Below are 17,519 nucleotides of genomic sequence, written 5' to 3' on the forward strand. Positions count from 1 at the left end.
CTGGGAGGCAGTGACCATGAGTTGGTTGAGTTCAGGATCCTGACGCAGGGAAGAAAGGTAAGCAGCAGGATACGGACCCTGGACTTCAGGAAAGCAGACTTCGACTCCCTCAGGGAACGGATGGCCAGGATCCCCTGGGGGACTAACTTGAAGGGGAAAGGAGTCCAGGAGAGCTGGCTGTATTTCAAGGAATCCCTGTTGAGGTTACAGGGACAAACCATCCCGATGAGTCGAAAGAATAGTAAATATGGCAGGCGACCAGCTTGGCTTAATGGTGAAATCCTAGCGGATCTTAAACATAAAAAAGAAGCTTACAAGAAGTGGAAGGTTGGACATATGACCAGGGAAGAGTATAAAAATATTGCTCGGGCATGTAGGAATGTTATCAGGAGGGCCAAATCGCACCTGGAGCTGCAGCTAGCCAGAGATGTCAAGAGTAACAAGAAGGGTTTCTTCAGGTATGTTGGCAACAAGAAGAAAGCCAAGGAATGTGTGGGCCCCTTACTGAATGAGGGAGGCAACCTAGTGACAGAGGATGTGGAAAAAGCTAATGTACTCAATGCTTTTTTTGCCTCTGTTTTCACTAACAAGGTCAGCTCCCAGACTGCTGCGCTGGGCATCACAAAATGCGGAAGAGATGGCCAGCCCTCTGTGGAGATAGAGGCGGTTAGGGACTATTTAGAAAAACTGGACGTGCACAAGTCCATGGGGCCGGACGAGTTGCATCCGAGAGTGCTGAAGGAATTGGCGGCTGTGATTGCAGAGCCACTGGCCATTATCTTTGAAAACTCGTGGCGAACGGGGGAAGTCCCGGATGACTGGAAAAAGGCTAATGTAGTGCCAATCTTTAAAAAAGGGAAGAAGGAAGATCCTGGGAACTACAGGCCAGTCAGCCTCACCTCAGTCCCTGGAAAAATCATGGAGCAGGTCCTCAAAGAATCAATCCTGAAGCACTTGCATGAGAGGAAAGTGATCAGGAACAGCCAGCATGGATTCACCAAGGGAAGGTCATGCCTGACTAATCTAATCGCCTTTTATGATGAGATTACTGGTTCTGTGGATGAAGGGAAAGCAGTGGATGTATTGTTTCTTGACTTTAGCAAAGCTTTTGACACGGTCTCCCATAGTATTCTTGTCAGCAAGTTAAGGAAGTATGGGCTGGATGAATGCACTATAAGGTGGGTAGAAAGCTGGCTAAATTGTCGGGCTCAACGGGTAGTGATCAATGGCTCCATGTCTAGTTGGCAGCCGGTATCAAGTGGAGTGCCCCAAGGGTCGGTCCTGGGGCCGGTTTTATTCAATATCTTCATAAATGATCTGGAGGATGGTGTGGATTGCACTCTCAGCAAATTTGCGGATGATACTAAACTGGGAGGAGTAGTAGATACGCTGGAGGGGAGGGATAGGATACAGAAGGACCTACACCAATTGGAAGATTGGGCCAAAAGGAATCTGATGAGGTTCAATAAGGATAAGTGCAGGGTCCTGCACTTAGGACGGAAGAACCCAATGCACAGCTACAGACTAGGGACCGAATGGCTAGGCAGCAGTTCTGCAGAAAAGGACCTAGGGGTGACAGTGGACGAGAAGCTGGATATGAGTCAGCAGTGTGCCCTTGTTGCCAAGAAGGCCAATGGCATTTTGGGATGTATAAGTAGGGGCATAGCGAGCAGATCGAGGGACGTGATCGTTCCCCTCTATTCGACATTGGTGAGGCCTCATCTGGAGTACTGTGTCCAGTTTTGGGCCCCACACTACAAGAAGGATGTGGATAAATTGGAGAGAGTCCAGCGAAGGGCAACAAAAATGATTAGGGGACTGGAACACATGAGTTATGAGGAGAGGCTGAGGGAGCTGGGATTGTTTAGCCTGCAGAAGAGAAGAATGAGGGGGGATTTGATAGCTGCTTTCAACTACCTGAAAGGGGGTTCCAAAGAGGATGGCTCTAGACTGTTCTCAATGGTAGCAGATGACAGAACGAGGAGTAATGGTCTCAAGTTGCAGTGGGGGAGGTTTAGATTGGATATTAGGAAAAACTTTTTCACTAAGAGGGTGGTGAAACACTGGAATGCGTTACCTAGGGAGGTGGTAGAATCTCCTTCCTTAGAGGTTTTTAAGGTCAGGCTTGACAAAGCCCTGGCTGGGATGATTTAACTGGGAATTGGTCCTGCTTTGAGCAGGGGGTTGGACTAGATGACCTTCTGGGGTCCCTTCCAACCCTGATATTCTATGATTCTATGATTCTACTGCTCCCTTACATACAATGCATCTCCTCCACCTTTTCTGCCCTGCTTGTCCTTCCTGAACAGTTTATATCCATCCATGACAGTACTCCAGTCATGTGAGTTATCCCACCAAGTCTCTGTTGTTCCAGTCACATCATAATTCCTTGACTATGCCAGGCCTTCCAGTTCTCCCTGCTTGTTTCCCAGGCTTCTTGCATTTGTGTGTAGGCACTTAAGATAACTCACTGATCATCCCACTTTCTCAGTATGAGGCAGGAGCCCTCCCCTCTTGCTCTCTCCTGCTTGTGCTTCCTCCCAGTATCCCACTTCCCCACTTACCTCAGGGCTTTGGTCTCCTTCCCCTCGTGAACCTAGTTTCAAGCCCTCCTCACTAGGTTAGCCAGCCTGCTTGCGAAGATGCTCTTCCTTCTCTTCGTTAGGTGGAGCCCGTCTCTGCCTATCACTTCTCCTTCTTGGAACACCATCCATTGGTCAAAGAATTCAAAGCCTTCTCTCCGACACCACCTGCGTAGCCAGCTTCTGGCAAACAGAGGCTAGGGACGCAATCCTGGCTAATAGCCATTGATGGACCTATCTTCCCTGAATTTATCTAGTTCTTTTTTGAACCCTGTTATAGTCTTGGCCTTCACAATATCTTCTGGCAAAGATTTCCACAGGTTGATTGTGCGTTGTGTGAAGAAATACTTCCTTCTGTTTGTTTTAAACCTGCTGCTCCACCCAGAGGCTCTTAAGATGGATTTTTGGGTATATTATTTCTTTTATGACAGTCAACATTCAACCTTCTCCTATACCAGTGATCCCGCAAATTTTTGAGGGTCATGCCCCCCCCCTCCCTGGAGCCAGGGATGGGAACAGGGCCATGGCTGGGTGGGGGGCACAGACAGGTGTGAGGGCGCCAGGACCAGGAGCGGGGATGGAGATGGAGCCAAGACTGGAGGTGGGAACAGAGCAGCAGCTGGGCCTGCAGCCAGGTGTGGCTCCACTTCTGGCTCCACCCTCAGCCTAGGTCAGGGGATGGAGCTGTGAGGCTGAGCTGGGATAGGAGCCATTGCAAGGCTGGGGACAGGGCCAGGCACGGGACCAGGACCTGGGGACACAGCTGCAGGTGAGAGCAGAGCTGGGAGCAGAGAGGGGCTGAGTGGTGCTCTCTCTTCACCCCCCCCGTGTGGGCTAGTCCATGCCCCTCCGTGCCCCTCGAAGGTTCCTCTGTGCCCCTCTAGGATGGGCGCACCCCAGAGTTTGGGGACCTTTTGCTCTAGAGTTTTAGCCCATCCTGCATGGTTGCAATCTACTTCCATGGCATTACCCAAGAATGCTGCAGTTCCTGAAATTTGCAGAACTGAAGCTAGGACTTCAGTACATACTTTCTCCAGCCACTGTGCCTCTAGATCAGATACTGTAGTTGGCATTGCAGTTTTGTCTTCAGTATTTGACTCTACTCTGAAGCTCCCTTCTCCCTGTGGGGTTACTGCTTATGAGTTACATGTAGTAGAGCACCAAAAGAAACATAATTTGATTTACCCACCTTGTGCAGTAACTGGAATTCTTCGAGATATATGTCCCTATGGGTGTTTAGCTCCCATCCGCCTTCCCCTCTGCATCAGAGTTTTCTCTATGGGACTGTGCAGTTGAGAAAGAACTGAAGATGGTTTGTCTGCACAACCCTTTATAGTCTGGGTAAAATCTGGCAAAAATCTTTGCTCAAAAGTGCAGGGGCACATGCGCACCTGAAGTGGAGCACCCATAGGGGGACACATCTTGAAGAACTCCATTTACTGCACAAGATGAGTAACCTCTCCCTTTGATCAGTTACTAATTGGTCTTTTAAAAACATTCACATTTTGAGTCTCATCATGTTTTAGGTCTCTATGATGTGAGAACTGCGGATTGTAAAAAGTCAAATTTGTACATAGTGAGATTTTTGGGATCTCCCTGGGTTATGTAATGTTTTAAACAAAAAAAGATTTTTAAAATTACTTTTTATGCACAATGTTTAGCCAATGGAGAATATAGTTTACATTGATTACTTCTGTTCTTCAGTGTGGTACGTGAAAGCCTTTTTGAACAGTTTAGGAAAGGAGTACAACACTGCCTTTTGGCATATGCCTCAAGTAATGTTTTCAGGATTGAGGCTAGTGAAAGAGAAATGACTAATCTGTGTTCTGAATTAATTTGTTTTATGCTTGACAGTGTGCCTTTAACCTAAGATTTAGAACAAAAAAACAAAATATACCCTGAGAAAATCACAAGCTTTTGATTATGATTTTAGTGTATACTGTGAAAATCAGTTTTGACATATTGCTATTTTATCTAGCAATTGTTGCTGTTTGTTGCAGCTACAGTTTCTCATCACATTATTGCAAGTCTAACTCATTTGTGGTACACATTTTTAAAAGTCTGAACTCTGTCGTAATGATGCATAAAATGTTTTTGTCAGATTTTTGTAAAAACATTTGTTTTCAAGTCAGTATTTGTTTTTAAGAGTTAGATATAATTATTTAACCTAAATACCCCAAAACAGAAGGTAACTTGCTCCAGTACTTGTTTCCCTGGTTGGCAGTATGGCATTGTTTTACTCTAGCACCAGGACTCTAACTTTTACCAAGGTCTCTCTTGTATGGTTTTGGTAACGTTAAAGATTCTGTTTAAACCAAATCAATTATATATCACCTTTTAAAAAATAAAATTGAAACTAGAGTGGGATATGACTTCAAATAATGCTGCGATGTGTCATGACCTCCCCATTACACAAAATGAAGTGTCTGTAGTACTAGGCTGCCTGGTAAGAAACACGATAAGTTTTTCTTTTGTATTTTTGTAGTTTGTAAAGGTTAAGTGACAGGATAAACACTAAAACTTTGTTTATAGGTTAATGGGATAATTGGGTTCCCGATTTGAAATATTTGGTTTCTTTCAAGTCACCTATAAATATTTTAGGCAAGATTAGCTCAGACATTTATCTTCAAATTAGATCACTTGAATTCTATTCATTACTCTCTGGATTTTTCAGACAAGATCTTAAGAAGCTGAACATAAATATTAAGAAAGTTTGTAAAGAGGCCATGTGGAAAATACAAATTACTATACGCAGTTCTCTCTTGTTTCCAAAGGAAAGCAAAAATATTCTGTTAAATGTTTAATTCATTTAGCTGACAAAATTATTATAGTCTGTTAGCGAGAGAAGATAAATTATTTAAAAAGTTGTCAGTCCATAAAGATATCCTGGACTGTTATGACAATGAAGTTAATGTTAATATACAAGAATAAAAAAAACATTCTGCTCGCCTCTTCTGTCTGCCCCACTTTCCTTCTCTTTGGGGAGTCTTTCATCCCTCCTTCACCCTCTTATCCCCACACTGTCTTAGAGGATTCTCTCCATTAGGTTTCTGTTCACCAGCAGAGGTAGGAAGTAGTTGTTATCCTGAGCCTGGTCCTTCAGAATTTGGCAGCAACAGGAAGTGGGTGGGAACAGGAGGTTGGGAAGTGCAAAATTACTTATTGGAGAAATGGAGTAATAGATAGTAAAGACTGACATCACTGGCAGATTAAGGGGAGCAGTCTGCCAGTCTGATGCTGGGATGCTTGGTGAGGTAGAAGGAGCTCACTCCTTCATGGCAATACAGAGGAGGCAGCAGGAGGGAATTGAAGTCTGGTGGTGGTGTGGTGGGGAAGGGGTTCAGGTACCTGTGCCCAGCCAGGCATGAGCTCCCTCCTCAGCTCCTCCTGCTCTGGGTCCTTCCCAGGACCTCTGAGCTATAGTAGAGAGGCAGTTGCAGGATGGATACCTTTATAAATTGCCGAGGCAGCTGCAGGCTGAAAGAAAGGGTAATAGAGGAGGGATCCGGCTTGTGGGCAATATGTTTGACACCTTGTTCTTCATCTTACATTGATGAGACAAGGTGGGAGAGGAAGAGATCTGTGTAACTTATCAGCTTGTCTCTCGCACCAACAGAAGTTGGTCCAATAAAAGATATTACCTCATCCACTTTGTGTCTCTAATATCCTGGGACCGACATGACTACGACAAGTCTGCAAACATCTTACACTGACGACTTTCACTTTTACTCTGCACTCTGAACTTGTCTCCCTTTTTCCAATATGGGTTGCAGCCTTTCTTTCTGACATCTCTTCATGGATGACCAGACATTAATTTATACATAACATGGCCAAAACTGAGTTTTGATCTTTTCCTCACAAGCTCTCCCAGCTTTCTGAATCACTGCCTCAATCACATCACCACCATCTTTCCAGTCACTCAGGCCCATAATGTGAGTATCTTTGATATAGCCCTCTGGCCTTGACTACTGCAACATTGATCACACCACAAAAATCCCTTGAAATTGCTTCTGCTAAGATCACTTTGGCTTGTTCTTACCAAATCATATGTTATGTGCATCCCTCTACTAGCTCTGTCTTCTCCACCGTATCAAACATAAGCTTCTTTGCCTTACTTTCAAGATTTATGAGCTCTATCTGGCTGCTCTAATTATTGTGCTGACAACTGCACTCTTTGCTTTTGCCAGCAATGTGTGTCTTCACCACCTGTTAGTCTACTCTCAAAAATATTTTTGCACTTTCTTCCATACCATCCCTTATGTATACAGGGAAGAACTCCCTGTCCAATATCCAGTTGAAAACACCATTGTACCCTCTGTCAAATCACCTTAAGATTCACCTGTTCTCTTTTGTCTACAGAACACTATTATCCAGCAACAGTGGCTAACTGAGACTATTATTTATTGTGCAAAAACACCCTATTTTTACTATGAACTTGTACTTAGAAACAGTCTTTATGCAAATACAAGATCATACATTGAGGAACAAAGAGCGCAATCCATACTTACAAGGCCAGGACTGTACTTTGGAAACTGTGACTCTGAAAAGGACTTGGGGATCACTGTTGATAACAAAGTGAAGATGAGATCCCAGTGCACGATGCTGTGACAAAAAAGACTAACATGATCCTTGGATGTAGACGCAGGGGAACACTGAGCAGAAGTAGGGAACTGTTACCTCTGCATACCACGTTGGTGAGCTGACTCCCTTCTAGCCTTAAAATCTATGAACCTTTAAATTGGCAGTACTCAAATTTCTTATTTAGATTGGTTCATGTTGTTATTGTCACATCTACCTACATATATGGAAAACTCCAAAAATGTCAAGTAATCAGTTTTTTTTAAAGAGCATAAAAATTATGTAATCCATGACTGTGATAGCCATAAAATAGTCCCAATTAGTATATAAAAGTATTACTTTGTAATGTCTTTGTAGGAAAAAGAACTATGAAACTCTCAATTTCAGTTGACCGTTTCTGTTAGAAAGCTTAACTCATTTTTAATCCTTGGTACATTTGTGCTGACATCCATTGACAACTAGACTTCTGAAGACTAATGATAATCATAGGGCAAAGCAGTTGCTATACTAGAGGCAATTTATTGTACTTTTGCTTTGTACTTTGTGCAGTGAAAGTGACAGAACAACTATGGCAAAATGCTAAAATAGATGTATTTTACGCTGAAGGGTGAAGGTAAATGCTGTGGCAGAAGTAGACAGTCTGCTTCTCTGCTGGCTAGTGATGGTGCTGGTGATGTAATGGTGTTGATATTGGGGGTATAGATGAAGGTAGATAGCTACAGCAATAGGCGTTCCCATTTGATCCAGTGAGCTACAGGTTAGAGGAAGTGAAGGAATTTAATATTTATCACCAGACTTTGATTTAACCTGTAATTAGAAATCTAAAGTGAAAGAACATTCTCACAAAGTTATGTGTTTTCTGAAGATAATTGAGGTTGTGAACGTTCTACCTTTGCAAACAATTGAAATATGTGGTGAGAGGTCAGTTCCTACTTCACACAGGTGATGTTATTCTACTAATAGTCTTATAAAGATTTACATGGTATAGTTGAGCACTTAAGATGAAAAAATATGTAATTTATTCCACGAAAGAAACTATGGGCCTGGTTTTCAGAGATCCTGAGCATCTACAGCTCATTTTCACTTCAGTTGGAGTTGGTGCTTCTGAAAATCAGGCCCTTAGTGGAAATGTTTTCATAAGTTGTATATTCAAACTATTAATGTTTTGTTTCAGGTCACTGTCTTTGTAAAATTCAAGGAGAGAAGCAGATACACGTGATCCAGCTTCAAGTAGAAAAAAATCTTCATTACCTTCCATAGAAGAAAAAAGACACAGGTTGGTACCATAACTGAGATCTACTTTCATTATACTCTTACATATTCTGATTTTAAATATTAAACCTTTGGCAGTGTTTTGTCAACTGTATAAAATGACTGTTCTATCATGCCTGTTTCTCTTCATAATTTTGAATAACAAGTTTTTGAGGATTATCCATTCAGATATCGGCTGCAAATTGAAATACAGTGGGTCTGATTCTCTACTGTTTTCCTACACCTAGTGTAATCATTTACACATCTGCAAATAGAGTGCAAGGAGAGTGTAAAACACTACCAAAATACTCACTGCTGTATTTTACACTCACTTTATGCAAGTTTAAGTGACTGCATAAGGTGCAAGTCAGTGGGGAATTGTCTGAGTTCAGGATGTCTAAAAATATTGTTACCCTTTTTGACCGAAGTGGCTGGCCAGATTTGGGGTGTTGTGGGTAGAAGTGACTGAAGAGTAATTAATTTTTCCATATGATGGCCGCTGTTTCAATCCCCTCTTTACATTCATCCTGAGTGAAAAATGGTAGTTATGGCCAACTCATAACAACAAGGTTCAACCCAACACAAAACAAAGTGTTCACTTTAATCTGAGCCCTGGTCTACACTACAAGTTTAGGTTGAATTTAGCAGCGTTAAGTCGATTTAACCCTGCACCCGTCCACACTACCAAGTCTGTTTTGTCGACTTAAAGGGCTCTTAAAATTGATTTCCTCCCCGGCGAGGGGTTTAGTGCGAAAATCGACCTTGCTGGGTTGAATTTGGGGTAGTGTGGACGCAATTCGACGGTATTGGCCTCTGGGAGTTATCCCAGAGTGCTCCATTGTGACTGTTCTGGACAGCACTCTCAACTCAGATGCACTGGCCAGGTAGACAAGAAAAGTCCCAGGAACTTTTGCATTTCATTTCCTGTTTGGCCAGCGAGGTGAGCTGATCAGCTCAGGTGACCATGGAGTCCCAGAATCGCAAAAGAGCTCCAGCATGGACCGAACGGGAGGTACTGGATCTGATCGCTGTATGGGGAGAAGAATCCGTGCAGGCAGAACTCTGTTCCAAAAGACGAAATGCCAGTATATTTGCCAAAATCTCCAAGGGCATGATGGACGGAGGCTACAACAGGGGCACACAGCAGTGCCGCTTATAAGTTAAGGAGCTGAGGCAAGCCTACCAAAAAACAAAGGATGCAAATGGTCTCTCCGGGTCAGAGTCCAATACATGCCGCTTCTATGATGAGCTGCATGCAATTCTAGGGTGGCCCCCTACCACTACCCCACCAGTGTCCGTGGACACCTGTAAGGGGGGATTCTCACTCAACAGGGATGAGGATTTTGTGGATGAGGAAGAGGATGAGGAGGAGGAGGAGGTTGAGGATAGTGCATAGCAGGCAAGTGGAAAATCCCTTCTCCCCAGCAGCCAGGAACTGTTCATCCTCTTGGAGCCAATACCCTCCCAAGGCGGGCTCCCAGACCATGAAGCTGGAGAAGGCATCTCTGGTGAGTGTACCCTTGTAAATATAATACAGGGTTTAAAAGCAAGCATGTTTAATGATTAATTTGTCCTGAAGACTTGGGATGCATTTGCAGCCAGTATAGCTACTGGAAAAGTCTGTTAACGTGTCTGGGGATGGAGTGGAAATCCTCCAGGGACATCTCCATGAAGCTGTCCTGGAGGTACTCTAAAAGCCTTTGCCACGTGGTGTGGGGAGGCCCGTTCATGCTGAGCTGTTCGTGTTTGGCTGAGAGGGATCTTCCCTGATACTAGCCACATGGTGGGCGGGTGCGGGCTGGGGGGTGGGGTGAAGCACATGTGCTATGTAATTTGAATCGCTTGATTCAGTGTGAAATAGTCTTCCCTTTGTTCTCTAAAATGTATCTTTTTAAATACTACTCTTCCTTTTTTTCCTCCCACAGCTGCAAATGTTTCTACACTCCCCCTATCATTTCAGTCCCAGAGGCTAGTGCAGATTAGAAGGTGAAAAAAACGCGCTCGCGATGACTTGTTCTCAGAGCTCATACAGTCCTCCCACACTGAAAGAGCTCAGCAGAATGCATGGAGGCAAACAATGGCAGAGTCCAGGAAAGCGTTAAATTAATGCGATGGCAGGAGGGAGGATCATGCTGAGAGGAGGCAGGATGCAATGCTGAGCCTAATGGGGGAGCAAACTGACATGCTCAGGCGTCTGGTGGAGCTGCAGGAAAGGCAGCAGGAGCACAGACCGCTGCTGCAGCCCCTGTATAACTGCCTGCTCTCCTCCCCAAGTTCCATATCCTCCTCATCCAGATGCCCAAGAATGCAGGAGGGAGGCTATGGGCACCCAGCCACTCCACCCCAGAGGATTGCGCAAGCAACAGAAGGCTGGCATTCAATAAGTTTTGAACTGTAGTGTGGCCTTGTCCTTCCCTCCTCCCCTAATCCACCACCCCACCTGGTGCTTCCCTCTTCACCCACCCCTCCTGGGCTACCTTGCGAGTTTTCCCCCTTATTTGAGTGCTGAATTAATAAAGAATGCATGATTTTGAAACAATAATGACTTTTATTGCCTCTGAAAGTGGTGATCAAAGGGGGAAGGTCGGTTGGCTTACAGCGAAGTAGAGTGACCCAAGGGGGCAGGTTTTTATCAGGGAGAAACAAACAGAACTGTCACATCATAGTCTGGCCAGTTATGAATCTGGTTTTCCAAGTTTCTCTGATGTGCAGGGCGCCCAGCTGTGCTCTTCTAATCGCCCTGGTGTCTGGCTGCGCGTAATTGGCCACCAGGCGATTTGCCTCAACCTCCCACCTTGTCATAAACATCTCCCCCTTACTCTCTCGGATATTGTGGAGCACACAGCAAGCAGCAATAAGAATGGGAATATTGGTTTTGCTGAGGTCCAACCGAATCAGTAAACTGTGCCAGCGAGCTTTCAAACGTCTAAATGCACATTCTACCATCATTCTGCACTTGCTCAGCCTATAGTTGAACTGCTCCTTACTTCTGTCCAGGGTGCCTGTGTATGGCTTTATGAGCCATGGCATTAAGGGTAGGCTGGGTCCCCAAGGATAACTATAGGCATTTTAACATCCCAAACAGTAATTTTCTGCTCTGGGAAGTAAGTTCCTTTCTGCAGCTGTTCAAACAGAGCAGAGTTCCTGAAGATGTGAGCGTCATGCACTTTTCCCGGCCATCCCACGTTGATGTCAGTGAAATGTCCCTTGTGATCCAACAATGCTTGTAATATCATTGAAAATTACCCCTTGCAGTTTACGTACTGGTTGCCAAGGTGGTCCGATCCCAAGATAGGAATATGCGTTCCATCTATTGCCCCACCACAGATGGGGAACCCCATTGCAACAAAGCCATCCACTCTGGCCTGCATATTTCCCAGAGTTACTACCCTTGATAGCAGCAGCTCAGTGATTGTGTTGGCTACTTGGATCACAGCAGCCCCCACAGTAGATTTACCCACTCCAAATTGATTTCCGACTGACTGGTAGGTGTCTGGCGTTGCAGGCTTCCAGAGGGCTATCACCACTCGCTTGTGAACTGTGAGGGCTGCTCTCATCTTGGTATTCTTGCGCTTCAGAGCAGGGGAAAGCAAGTCACAAAGTTCCATGAAAGTGCCCTTATGCATGCGAAAGTTTTGTGGCCACTGAGAATCATCCCATACCCGCAACACTATGCGGTCCCACCAGTCTGTGCTTGTTTCCCAGGCCTAGAATCGGCGTTCCACAGCATGAACCTGCCCCATTACCACCATGATGTCCGAATTGCCAGGGCCCGTGCTTTGAGAGAAGTCTGTGTCCATGTCTTCATCACTATCGTGATTGCACTGTCATTGCCTCCTCGCCTGCTTTTGCAGGTTCTGCACGTACTGCAGGATAATGCGTGAGGTGTTTACAACGCTCACAGCATCAGCGGTGAGCTGAGCAGGCTCCATGCTTGCTGTGGTATGGTGTCTGCAAGAGAGCAGAGTTGCAGTGGAAGTGGTGGCTGACGACAGATGCCATGAGAATAGATATTTATACAGAACGAAGAGAGGACCTGCGAGGTGGATTCATGACACCAGGAGAGCAGAGTTGTAGTGGAAGCGGTGGATGACGATGGTTAGCAGGCCGACTGCACCGTATGCTGACAGCAGTATGGCGCCTGCACGGAAAAAAGGCGCGAAACAATTGTCTGCCATTGCTTTCACAGAGGGAGGGGCGACTGACGACATGTACCCAGAACCACCCATGACAATATTTTTCCCCATCAGGCATTGGGAGCTCAACCCAGATTCCAATGGGCAGCGGAGACTGCAGGAACTGTGGGATAGCTACCCAGAGTGCAACGCTACGAAAGTCGACGCTAGCCATAATACTGTGGACGCACTCCGCCAGCTTAATTCGCTTAGTGTGGATACACACAATTGACTGTATAAAATCGCTTCCTAAAAATTGACTTGGATAAATTCAACCTAATTTCATAGTATAGATATACCCCGAGTATGAGGATTTTAAAAAACATGTTTATCATTTTACCACTGATGCTCTTTACTAAATTTCACTTTCTGATTCTCATGCTACCATACTGTTGGGATGTTTGGATTTCAGACAGTGCAGAGGAATGTGTAAATCCAAACCAGAAAGTGTTTTCATTACAATTATAAAAGAAGCTTCTATTAGTAGACTTTTTGTTTGTAACAACTACATTAAACAAACCTAAATTTTCAGCCCAAAGTACTATGATTGTGTCCTTTAATCTTTCTTCTGAGGGATTTCAAATACATGGTTTGTGATTACTGAAATTTTAACTGGAGGGGTAAATATTTTTCCTCCTTTGTTTGACCTGAATATTTTCAAGATGATTTTGGGTTCATTTCCCTCCCTACCCCTTTCATAATATGACCAGAAAATGGGCTAACCAGTAATGGAATGAAAATGCAGTGTTACTTTTCAGTCTGTCTTATTATGTGCTTAGTTAATTTTACTAAATGACAAAAATACTGAGTTTGCGATAATTTACAGATGCAGACAAATGCATGATGAAAAGTGAATCTTTGTCACCCCTCCAAAGTGATCTGATTTCATATAAGAGAGGGAAGCGGAATGTTGTTGCGAGTAGATTGAAGACTCATAGTTTTGTACTAAGTACAAATAAAGATATATAGTACAGGTGCAGTATGTTGTTCATCTTTGAGGACAATTGGGTACCAGTCCTGCAGCTGAGTCTCTGAGCAGCTCTTGTGCTTACATGGAGTCAGTTGAAGGATCAGGGTCAATATTAAGGGAGAGAGTAGGGGAAATAATTCCTTTGAACACTGAAGGACTAAGTTGTCTTACATATAGTGGATGACGTGTTTGTCTCACTGCTAGTCATCTGAGCACATAGACTCATAGACTTTAAGGTCAAAAGGGACCTTGTGATCATCTAGTCTGATCTCCTGCATGTTGCAGGCCATAGAACCTCATCCACACACTTACATAATAGACCCCTCACCTCTGGCTGGGTTACCGAAGTCCTCAAATCATGGTTTAAAGCAGGGGTGGGCAAACTTTTTGGCCCAAGGGCCACACTGGGGTGCGAAACTGTATGGAGGGGCAGATAGGGAAGGCTGTGCCCCCCCAAATGGCCTGGCTCCCGCCCCCTATCACCCCCTCCCACTTCCCACCCCCTGACTGCCCCCCTCAGGATCCCTGACCCATCCAACTCCCCCTGCTCCTTGTCCCCGACCACCTCCTCCTGGGACCCGCCCCCTATCCAACTGCCACCTGTTCCCCATCCCCTGAGCACCCCAGAACCTTTGCCACATCCAACCGCTCCCTGTTCCCTGACTGCCCCCCGGAACCCCCTACCCCTTATTCAACCCCCCGGCCCCCTTACCCTGCCGCTCAGAGCAGCATGTCTGGCCGTTCCACCACCCGGCCGGAGCCAGACATGCTACCGCACTGCCCTGCATGAGCACGCAGCCCCGTTGCCCATGTGGCATTGTGGCTCCGGGGGAGGGGGGACAGTGGCAGAGGGGCTGGGGACTAGCCTCCCAGGCCAGGAGCTCAGGGGCCGGGCAGGACAGTCCCGCTGGCTGGATGTGGCCCACGGGTCGTAGTTTGCCCACTTCTGCTTAAAGACTTCAAGTTACAAAGAATTGACCATTTACACTAGTTTAAACCATGCTTCATGCTACAGGGAAAGGCGAATAGTGATCAGTGAGACCCTGAGCATGTGGGCAAGACCCACCAGGCAGATAACTGGGAAAGAATTCTCTGTAGTAACTCAGAGCCCTCCCTGTCTAGTGTCCCATCTCCAGCAGTTGGGGATTTTTGGTACTTTCTCAGGTAGAGTGGGAATACGTGTATATGTATGTACTTGTCCCAGTGCTTGTTATCTGAGCACATCCTGTTGTTTAATCTATCATACAGAATCAATCTGTTTCAAAAGTGCTGCTTCCCTGCTTTCTAGGTGGGAGGCAGGATTATTAATGATGGATTGTGGCTTCAAAAGCAAGGTGCGAATAGTGGCATAAGCTTATGTGAAGGTCACATTGGAATATGTACATTTTGTTTGATGTACATTGTACATTGCACATCTGCTGAGATGCAGTTCACAAGCTGACATTCACAGCTGTTTGAACAGAAATAATAAAACATATTCTATATATATAATAAAACATATTATAATATTATAGCATATAATGTTATAAATGGTTGAAATATATTAGAATTTTAGTGTTTCTACAGTACTTAATTTATAATGGAAATATATAAATGTAAATACACTTCTCTGTTTCAGTATATATTAATCCAGAGTCAATTATTCATCTTCAAGTGTCCATTCCATTTCAGATGTGTGCACACCAGTGCATTGAAGCTGGAGTTCTTTTTCTCATAGCAGTACCTTTTGGGACAGTGTGGCACACCCACCCCTGTGCATTCATGCTGCTAGTCAGGGGTATGAAGAGTGGTGCCGCGCTGACCCGCCCCGCCCCCCCCCCCCCCAGTTCCTTCTCACTGACCAAGGTTGGTACCTGGGGCATCTGTGAGCTTCTCACACTCTTTCCCATTCTGTCTTTAGAGAACCTTTTCCTAATTTTTTTTTATTCTAAATAGTTTTAGCATAGTTCTAGTTCTAGTTTTAGTTAGTGGTACTTGTTTAGGAAAAATGTATTGATTTTTATTTTACTTTTCATTGAGCTTTTAATGCACTATCGAGATTTGCCTAAGTCCCAGGGGTTTAAATGCTATTCCAGCTGTCACAAATCTAACCAGTGAGTGATCCTCACTCTTGCTGCTTAAAATGTTTTGGAGAAGGACATGTGAGGCACAAGTGCCATATCTGTAGGGGTTTAAGACCAGAACTAAGAAGCTGATGGATGTTCGACTTCGAGATTATCCTGATGGAAGCAGCTTTGTGACCCCCTTTGAAACTAAGCCATTTGGTACATAAGCGTTTGGACTTGACTCAGTCTCAGAGCATGCCACCAGATTTGGTGACATCTTTGGGTGGAGAGAGCTGGAGAGAAGATACTGTTCTCTGGTACCTTGCAAACAGCATCAGAAGTCTAACACTTGAACCTCTTGTAACCAGAAGAAGCCCTCCTCATCTTTGAGGGCTAGGTCTCATACTGGAAGACTAGCACAGAGATTGGAGCTCCTGCTATGCACTCCCTCGTACTGCATTCTAGCATTATAGAGTTGTTGACACAAGCACCTCATGTGGTACCATTTGAGGCATTGCTGGTGCCTTCTGTGATATCAACTTCCTCTACGATACATCTTACTTTGTTGGTACCAATAACATCTGAAACATACAGTGCAGCAGGGATCTCTTTGGTAGTGATGGCTGTGAATGAAAAGGTGAGATAGGGCGATCTAAATCTACTGCCAGCGACAAAGATACAAAAAATTGGATCTCTTTTGGAGAAAGGTTATTTGTTACCAGGATTGCAGTTTAGAATGGCAAATCATCATGCTCTCATAATTCGTTATGATTGTTGAAATGTATAGACAAGTTGCTAGATGATTCTAAGGAGAAGTACACAGCACTTGTGAGTGAAAGCTGCTGGGAAGCAAGATTGTCCTTACAGGCTGGTTTAGATGAGGTGGATTTAGCAGTTCAAGTAAGGGTAATGGCAGTCAGTATGTGTTATGCTTCGTGGCTGCAGTTGTAATGCTTCAAGAGTGTGAATACCAACCTCAGGACAGGCTGTTAGGAACCAGGGCACAAACCCCAAATTGGTTGTGAATTCTATACTTAGATTTCAGCAACCAATTATTAAGTGTGTAAATGCCTTGGGTTCTATAACTGGCTAAACAAGGAGTTACAGACACTCTCCTTGGGTACGCCGATCTGCTTCTCTGCCCAGGTGAGCATACCTTTGTGATGGTCCCTTACACCAAGAACCATGGCAATATTCTGGTTACTTCCAGTCCCAAAGGACCAGTCGCTAACCCCAGGTCAATTGTACCGTAGAACTCCCACCAAAGACAATGCTTGTAGCCTATCCTATAATAAACGACATGAAAATTTATTAAATAGGAAAAGGAAATGAGTTATTGAGAAGGTTAAAGCAGATAAACATATATATACACAAATGAACTACAATCTTACATTTCAAAAGATAATAGGCCTTGTATAGTAAGCAAGCTCTATATGTCCTTTAGGACTAACTCATGCTAAGCAGATGGGGATCTCTTGCTTATGCCTAGAAAACTTTTTACCCTCCAGAGTCCAAGCAGCACAAAGATGACCAGTTCCTTCTTATTAAGGTTTTTTTTATCCCTTTCTTGCATTGTGCTCTGAGTTGTAAGCTCAGCTGATGGGAGGAATCCACTTGCATGATTCACATCATCTTCATGAGTGGTGGGGAGAGCAGAACAACGGTCTTCTGCCCTCTTTAACATCCCACAATAGTCCGTCTGGTGTCAATGGACTTTTGCTGTTGAGAAGGACATAATACCTTCTATTAATAACCTTCTAATAATGACATCTTCATCATCTGGACCCATGGAAAAGAAGCCCTTGAGGAATTCCACCATGATTTCAACAATTTCCATCCCACCACCAACCTCAGCCTGGTCCAGTCCACACAAGAGATCCACTTCCTGGACACTACAGTGCTAATAAACAATGGTCAC

At 44.6% G+C, this 17,519-nt stretch overlaps 1 protein-coding gene across 4 annotated transcripts in view; it reads left to right on the forward strand.

The window, feature by feature from the left end:
* Positions 1 to 17,519, forward strand: part of FUT8 (fucosyltransferase 8) — a 291,572-nt gene that overhangs the window by 96,426 nt on the left and 177,627 nt on the right. For all 4 annotated transcript variants that reach the window (XM_084631225.1, XM_084631223.1, XM_084631227.1 and 1 more), the window contains exon 2: positions 8,335 to 8,436. The gene's annotated coding sequence lies outside the window, so the exon portion shown is untranslated. The remainder of the gene's footprint in view (positions 1 to 8,334; positions 8,437 to 17,519) is intronic.

This window comes from Lepidochelys olivacea (assembly GCF_965140295.1).
Source record: "Lepidochelys olivacea isolate rLepOli2 genome assembly, chromosome: 6".
NCBI lineage: Eukaryota > Metazoa > Chordata > Testudines > Cheloniidae > Lepidochelys > Lepidochelys olivacea.